Source organism: Bubalus kerabau, chromosome 3 (assembly GCF_029407905.1).
Source record: "Bubalus kerabau isolate K-KA32 ecotype Philippines breed swamp buffalo chromosome 3, PCC_UOA_SB_1v2, whole genome shotgun sequence".
Taxonomy (NCBI): domain Eukaryota; kingdom Metazoa; phylum Chordata; class Mammalia; order Artiodactyla; family Bovidae; genus Bubalus; species Bubalus kerabau.
In genome coordinates this window covers 27,537,617-27,546,070 of record NC_073626.1, presented here as the reverse complement: position 1 = coordinate 27,546,070, position 8,454 = coordinate 27,537,617, and the positions used below count along the sequence as shown (strand labels likewise).

Genomic DNA, 8,454 nt, shown 5'->3' with positions numbered 1-8,454 from the left:
CTTGTAGTCTCTCAAGAGTGTTTGGAGAGACAGGCCTGATGAAGTTGGGTCCCGAACCTGAGTGGCTTTTGGGTTCCTCCCTGTTGTCCTCGGAGCTGAAGGATTCCAGGCTGGTAGGAAGGGTAATGAGAGAAGTTCAACTTAGTTGGGAGGCCGATGAAGGAGGAGACTTTTGCTTTAATTGGAATTCTTCTGAATGTTCCTTCCAAAGGCTACATGCCTACATCTCACTTTACTTCACTTCCATTCAACACTTTAAAAAAATTTCTGTCTTTTCTGTAGCACATCCTACTAAGGATTCAGAATTAACTCCGTTCATCCTTTGTCCTTCTTTCTTCCTCTCTCCTAGACAGGAACGTGTTTCTCCTCAATAGTTTTTTTCATGCCTGGGGTGCTTGCCCTTCTAGTTCATTTCTAGATTTAGCATCCTCTAAGGGTTCTGGAGTAAATGATCATGGACTGAATTCCAGATATGATCAGACAGTAAAGCGTCTGCCTACAATGTGGGAGACCCAGGTTTGATCCCTGGTTGGGGAAGATCCTCTGGAGAAGGAAATGGCACCCCACTCCAGTACTCTTGCCTGGAAAATCCCATGGGAGGAGCCCGGTAGGCTACAGTCCATGGGGTGGCAAAGAGTCAGACACAGCTGAGCGACTTTACTTCCTTCCTTCCATGTTATATGGCTTCCCAGGTGGCTCTAGTGGTAAAGAACCTACCTGCCAATGCAGGAGACATAAGAGACATGGATTCCATTCCTCGGTCGGGTGCCTACAATGTGGGAGACCCGGGTTTGATCCCTGGTTGGGGAAGATCCTCTGGAGAAGGAAATGGCACCCCACTCCAGTATTCTTGCCTGGAGAATCCCATGGACAGAGAAGTCTGGCGGGTTACAGTCCATGGAGTCCAGAGTCAGACACGACTGAAGCGACATAGCATGCATGTTAGTTCATTTATTCAGCAATATTTTTTAAGCCTGTACTATGTGTTAGATAACATGAGTTTGGCAATTAATAGCATGTCCATAATTGGAGAAAGAAATGGCAACCCACTCCAGTGTTCTTGCCTGGAGAATCCCAGGGATGGGGGAGCCTGGTGGGCTGCCGTCTCTGGGGTAGCACAAAGTCGGACACGACTGAAGCAACTTAGCAGCAGCAGCAGCAACAGCAGCAGCAGCATGTCCATAAACCTTGTTCTCTAGAAACTTACAGTCCAGTGGAGGTGCTAAGGAAGTAGATAGGGAATTACAAAATGAGGTAACAAAATAAGAAGTCAGCTCAACACGCTATGTCTCAAAAAAATAAAAAGATGCTGTCTCATTAGACCAAAGGTCACCCTCAACCGAACTGAAAGCTTTAAACCTGGCCCAACACCCAGGTCCCTGAGCTCTTTCAGAGAGGCATAAATATGGAGAAGATTCCAAATTATCTGCCCCATACCAGTCTCATCTGGACAGGTCCCTTCTTCCCTCTAACTTCCCGCTAAGCTGTAAAAAGAGATTCAGTAAACACCAGCTGAATTAAACTGGTCAATTGAAGTATTGACTTTTTTTTCTTTATTAAATCATTAAAACTCTGAAACCAGGCCAGAATCAAGTATGAATAATGTGATTGTTATCCTGCTTGTCCAACATTGCCCTTTTCACCTTTCATCCTGTTTGAAGGAACTGAGAGCCAGGATAAGTCCTCTAGACAGAAATCAGCTAAAATGTTAGGGACTGAACACTCTGCCATGGCACGAGACTCTGAGTCTCAGCTGTTCAATAGAGGATGCTGCATGGCTTTGCTCATCAGCTTAATTTAGATGATATATGATTGACTGAAATGAGCTATGAGAGGGTGTGTATTAATACCTTCCCTAGCAACACACCAACGAGGGAGTGGCAAAGTCCAAAGTTTCAACATCAGTTTTCCATCCTGGGTAAGTTCACATGACTTCCCTTTTCTAGCCATAAATTCTGAGAAATTTCCCTCCAAAATCTTCCTTTAAAACCCAGTCTGGATTGAATCAGAGTTGGATAGACTGGAAAACATTTACTTTTCAAAATTTCTGACATCAGTCTTTGAAGTTCAATTGTTCTGACTTTCCCATCCCCCTCCCCGCCTCCCATCCCAGGATAAAATGATTAAGAATTAGGAGCAAAGCGAATGGAAGAAACACAATTTTCAGGACCTTTGAAGAAGGGAACCATCTGGGCCATTTACTCTGAGCCATCTTAGATGCAACTTTCTTTCTTTCTTTCTTTTTTAAATATTTATTTATTTGGCTACACCAGGTCTTAGTTGTGGCATGCAGGAATCTTTAGTTGAGGCATGTGGGACCTAGTTCCCTGACCAGGGATCGAACCTGAGCCCCCTGCATTGGAAGCACAGAGTCTTAGCAACTGGACCACCAGGAAAGTCCCCTTAGTTACAAATTTCTACTGAAGAGTGAGAAAAGTCTTCATATTTTAATATCCACAGGTTAATTTGCCATTCAATTATCATGATCCAATTATATACAGTCCAATTACATACATTCAAGTCTCATTTCAGAACAAATGTTAAAATAAACATGTGTACACATCAAATATTGCTGGGATTTAGCAATTCATATCATTTTATTAATAATATGAAGTTTTCTGGCTTGGTCACTTTATCATTTTTTTCAGTTTGCCATTGGTAACTCTTTAGTCAGGAACTATTAATATTTATCCAGAAGAGAGACTGGGCCTTTCTGGGTGGCACTAGTGGTAAAGAACCCATCTAACAATGCAATAGACATAAGAAACATGAGTTCAATCCCTAGGTCAAAAAGATCCCCTGGAGAAGGGAATGGCAATGCACTCCAGTATTCTTGCCTGGAGAATCTCATGGACAGAGGAGCCTGGTGGGCTACAGAGTCTATGGGGTCACAAAGAGTGAAGTCACTTCACTCGTGTCCAACTCTGTGTGACCTTATGGACTATAACCCACCAGGCTCCTCTCTCCATGGGATTCTCCAGGCAAGAATACTGGAGTGGGTTGCCATGCCCTTCTTCAGGGGATCCTCCTAACCCAGGGATGGAACACGCATCTCTTCTGTCTCCTGTTCTTTACAATAAGTGCCCCATGGGAAGCCCCTCCCTACATCTAGAGTTACATTATTCTAATCATTGATCTTATAAAACTGTATCTTTGATCAGTTGTTTCAAGTCAGCTAATCATCATTACACATCTAGTAATGCAAGAAACAATCATCTTGTACAGTGTGCTGTGTTAAGTCACTCAGTCGTGTCCAACTCTTTGTGACCACATGGACTGTAGCCTGCCAGGCTCTGCAATAGGCAGAATACAAGTAATATAGTTAGTAGTATTGATAAGGTCATAAATAAGTATTTAAGTGAAGAGCTTCCAGTAGGCGTGGCCCAGTATCTCCCCAGATCGCTAACCAGTCCGTTTAGCATCCATCACTATCTTTAACGGAAATGATATGTTGTTATCATACTCAAAGTTCACCGAAGATGTCTGCAGGTACGAGGTGAGTGGTAGATCATGGTGACCCCTGAAGGACTGACAAAGGAATGTTATCTTCTGAGGACTCATGTGGTTGGCATCCAAAGAACAATTGATGTTTATGTTTGAGCAGGTATTTCTGCCACTGGGCAGTCTGGCTAATGCAGAATGCCATTGCACAAAGAATGGTAGAGGGGAGGGAGGAGGCCAAAGAGCAGAGAAAAAGTTTTATGCTTAAAGTTTTTCTTGGCTTAAAATATGAATTTTATGTCAACCCTTCTATGAAAGATCCAAGAGCCTCTTACAATGATTCAAAAATAAGAAGGTCATTCTTTTTTCCAGAGTTACAAAAGTGTCACTTGTACTGCCCAAACCGAAGTGAGACAGCATTTCAGAGTAGGAAATGAAAGGAGCCAGTATGAGATGCAAGTAGCTTTTTAGTAGTTATGTATTTTATTTATCTGGCTGTGTGGGATTTTCCTTGTAATGCATGGACTCTAGTTGTGGTGTTCGGCCTCCAGAGTATGTAGACTCCAGAGTACAGGGCCTTCAGTAGCTGTGGCTGATGGGCTTAGTTGCTCCATGGCATACGGGCTCTTATTTCCCCAACCAAGTATTGAACCCATGGCCCCCGCATTGCAAGGTGGATTCTTAACCACTGGACCACCAGAGAAGTCCCCCAAGTAGTTTTAAAAGGCATGAAAGATATGAAAGTACTTAACAGTAATGAACTGTACATTTTAAAAAATGATTAAGGTGGTCAATTTTATATTATGCATGAGGTGTTACGTTGATTCAGTCCTGTCTGACTCTGCAACCCTATGGACTGTAGCCCTCCAGGTTCCTCTGCTTTGGAATTCTCCAGGCAAGAACACTGGAGTGGGTTGCCAGTCCCTCCTCCAGCGATATTATGCATATTTTACCACAATTAAAATGTTTTTAATTTAATGTTATGTGTATTTAGGAAAGCAAGTTTTATTATTTCTTTTTAGTTAGATCTCAATTTTTTAAATTGAAGTACAGTTGACTTACAATATTACATTTGTTTCAGGTGTACAGCATAGTGATTAAGTATCTTTGCAGAATTTATTCCATTATAAGTTCTTATAAGATAATGGCTATAATTTCCTGTGCTATACAGCATATCCCTATTGCTTATCTATTTTTACACATAGTAGTTTGAATCCCTTAATCCCATACAGCTATCCAGAACAAGTCTGTTTTCTATGCCTGTGAGTCTGTTTCTGTTTTGCAAATACTTTGTATTTTTTTTAGATTCCACATCTAGGTGGTTTCATAGGGTATATAATGGAAAAGTGCCAGGTTTCAACAGACAGGAGTTGGGCCTGCCTGTCTCAACAGAGTCATGAAGTGAATTAAAGGAATCTCTTAAGGTAACTCTAGTGCAGGTCATCTTCCCAGGATCTGATGAGTCTCTTTTTTTTTTTGTCCAGATAATGATAATGACTGATTTTTTTAACAGCAAAGCCAGTTTGATTTGTTAATTGCTCCTATTTTCTTTCTTCTTCTTTTTTTTTTGACTGCACCAGGTCTTAGTTGTGGCATGTGGGATCTAGTTTCCTGACCAGGGATGTATCCCGCCCCCCTGCATTAGGAGCAAGGAGTCTTAACCACCGGACCACCATGCTCCCCTGTGCTCCAATATCTTAAGTGTATTTTCCTTATGGTAACACATGGACAGCAATGCAGGAAGGGGACAAGTCTGGGGAGGACCAAACGTGGAAATTCCTCTCCTGACCACCTCCACTCCGTCCCTTGTGGACGTAGGTCATGCTTATCGGAACCTGCTAGAGGAGATGGGGGTATAGAAGTGGGTGACGGCCTGTCAGTGTAAGAGGTGTGTTTGTATGGATCGTGTCATAGGGGAGTCCTTCGAGGATGGGTCTCAGGGGTGTGAAAGTGTGTGTCGACAGTCGCCCTCCTCGGCAAGTCATAACATGATTTCATGGGCAGAATGACCCTGAATGTGCAGATTTGAGTGCTTTAAGAGTAGATTGGATTCTGTCTTAAAAGGAGAAGGTTGTTGCTTTTCCCCCTCCGGAAAGACTTCTGCAGTGCCCCCCCAACCCCCACACCCGGAAAGACCAGGACAGCGGCTGACTCGTCTCTTTTTCTCCTGTCCCCTCGGGCCTTCAGCCGCCGAAAGGGGGCCTTGCGGGCCTGACCCCCAGCTGGAAGGAAGAGGCGTAAGTCAACTTCCTCGCCGGCAACACCCGCGGCGGCGGTGGGTGCGTGGGTCTGCGCATCCCGCCCCCGGGCCGGGAAGGGGCGGAGCCGGGCGGAGCCCGCCCCCGGCTGGCCCCTCTTTCCCCGCCGCTCCTCCGACCCGCGCTGGCCGCAGTCACCGCCGCCTGCAGGAAGCTGGGAGCGGGATCTTGGACCGGGAGTGCGGGCTGGGCTGCGTGCACGGGCTCGGCCGCCGCTGCCGGTGAGTCCCTGGGCTGGCGGCGCGGTGAGCGGAGGGAGGCGGGTCAGGACCCGGCTGTTGGGGAGCCCCAGGGCGCAAGAACCGAGATGTCAAGATCGCGACTGTGGGGGCCCCCGGAGGAGCATCGCGAGGTAGAGGAGCCCGGGGGCGGGGAGTCAACATGCCTCCGGTGCTGGGGCGTCCAGGAGCCTTGAAGGCGAGGCAGAGGGTCAGGAACTCGAAGTTGGGGCGTCCCGAAACCCGATCCTGGAGGACCTCGGGGTTAGGATCCTGAGATTGGAGAGGTCCCCAGGGGTGCGGAATGAGGGCTGCCCAGTCGGCCTTCTCGGGGCGCCCTCCGCAGGGCGGAGGGGAGCAGAACCCGGGAAGGGAGTGCGGAGAGAGGAAGCCCGAGGCGGGCGGGGCAGGAGAGAAGCCCCAGGGAGGGGAGCCCCGGACAGGGGAGGGTGGGGCGACGCGAGTGACTTCTCCGGGAAAGGATGGAGGGGGTTTCGCCTAGAGGGCGGGTGCGGGGAGCGGAGCTGTGCGGAGAACCCGGGGTTCTGTTCTGGAGGATGCGGGATTGGAGAGCTAGAACGCCGCGGCGGGGGTCCGAGGTGGCCCGCGGAGCTGTAGGGCGGGCACTCAGGGAACATCTCGGCCTAGGGGACGCAGCCCACTCGGTGGGGTCATGGCCATCTCAAGAGGACATCCTCTCAAGGGAGCAGGAAGGGCCACCCTGGACGGGGTTGGGTAGGGACCCTCCACCTAGCGAGCTCGGGCAGTGTTGGCAACTTAGGCAGGGGGACCGGAGAGGGGCGCACCTGGCAGACCTGCGTGGGCACTGCAGTGCCCTAAGCATCTGTGGCCCTCAGGCACAGACTCACAAAAGGGAGACCTGTGGACTGGACAGGCTTAGGGTTGCGTCTCATATTTCTGAGCTGGGTTAGAAGTGATTTTGCCCAGGGATCCGATGAGAAGAGTCTGGGCTTATAGCTCAGAATAGCTCTGGAGTGAGTTTTCAAATTGTATAGGTAAGCTCTACCTGTGTGTGTGTGTGTGTGTGTGTGTAACTCATAATAAAAGTGTGTGTAATTTTTAGATCCACATGTGCTGCTTGCTTCCTCCTCTTTTGTACTTTGTGAGAGGTTGTTTCTGAGTAAAAACTGGAGGAAAATCAGGAAGGTTTCAGCGTACACACATACAAACTAACCGCCCACAAATGCATTGCATTCCACGGTCTAGTAAACATGAGTATTATACTTTTGGATTGCTTCTGTTGGCGAGGGCTCCCTTTAGTGGAGTGAAAAGGAGTTACCTGCATGGAAGGTGGACTGCCCTTGACTGCCCTCTTAGGATGTCCACAGCCTGGACCCACCCCTGAGTTGCTGCACCCTTGACCAGGTCACCTGGTGGGGCGCTAGCCTGCTCAGGACCTCAGTGAATGGGCATTCTAGAGTCTGTCTGAATATAAACAAATGACCAGTGCACTGTCTGCTTTATCTTGTTTTTTCTCCCCTGTTGTTTGTCTTAGGTGTCTGGCTCTCTTTTACTAGTTAAATAATATTGACATCTTATATTAATGTATTCTATATGGTTAATTATGGGTGGTAATTACCTTAATTATTTGATATAACAACTAATTCAGGAAGACCTAGGGCCTTGGGAATCCTGTTAAGTAGATTTCTCCCTGAGGGGGTTCCTGGGCTTTAAGGGGCAGTGGGAGGGGGAGGGAATGGGCTCTACTCCTTTTCTTTTCTGCTGTAGATATAGGTCCATCCTCTAGTATACACTGAGATTCGAGCTTCCTGGGAGGACCAAAGACTTTTGTCATCTAGTATTTGGCTCAGATGGTAAAGAATCTGCCTGCAATGCAGGAGATCTGGGTTTGATCCCTGGGTGAGGAAGATTCCCTAGAGAAAGGAATAGCTACCCACTCCATTATTCTTGCCTGGGAAATCCCATGGACAGAGGAGCCTGACAGGCTACAGTCCATGAGTTCACAAAGAGTTGTACACAATACACAACTTAGCGAATAACACTTTCACTTTTTAATATGGTGGGCCCATTTTTTTTTTTTCTTCATTCAGAGGAAAGCTCATCAATAAGTATGCGAGTTAACGGTAAAGTGATCTATTCAATTTCACAGGTGTCATTTCAGGACAAGTTTTTTTTCCATCAGGGGGTGGTCAGAACCTTGCACCAAAATCTGCATTATCATTATTACGGTAGCATATTTATCCACTTGGACATATAGCTAGCTGATTCTTCCAATTCTTTATCCAAATGTTAGAATAAGTACCTAAGTATTTATACATTCAAATAAATTCGTGTTTCACCCTTTCTTTCTCACCCCTCATCGTGGCAAGCTGTGTACTAATTCTAGTGATGCTGTCATTGCCGAGAATAATTTTGGAGCCCTGCTTTGGAGTTGCCTTCAGAGTTGGCAACACGTTGACTGAATTGCCTCTGTGATGGCAAACCTTCCGCAGTTGGGAAACAGCCAAACACTTGTGTGGAGCCAACTTTGGTGGAGAATTGGGGTTGTTATAGGA

General features: G+C 46.8%; 1 protein-coding gene across 6 annotated transcripts in view; it reads left to right on the top strand.

The window, feature by feature from the left end:
• Positions 1 to 5,065: 5,065 nt before the first annotated feature.
• The window catches only part of PAQR8 (progestin and adipoQ receptor family member 8), a 45,471-nt gene continuing 42,082 nt past the window's right edge, over positions 5,066 to 8,454 (top strand). For all 6 annotated transcript variants that reach the window (XR_008711510.1, XR_008711507.1, XR_008711508.1 and 3 more), the window contains exon 1: positions 5,066 to 5,920. The gene's annotated coding sequence lies outside the window, so the exon portion shown is untranslated. The remainder of the gene's footprint in view (positions 5,921 to 8,454) is intronic.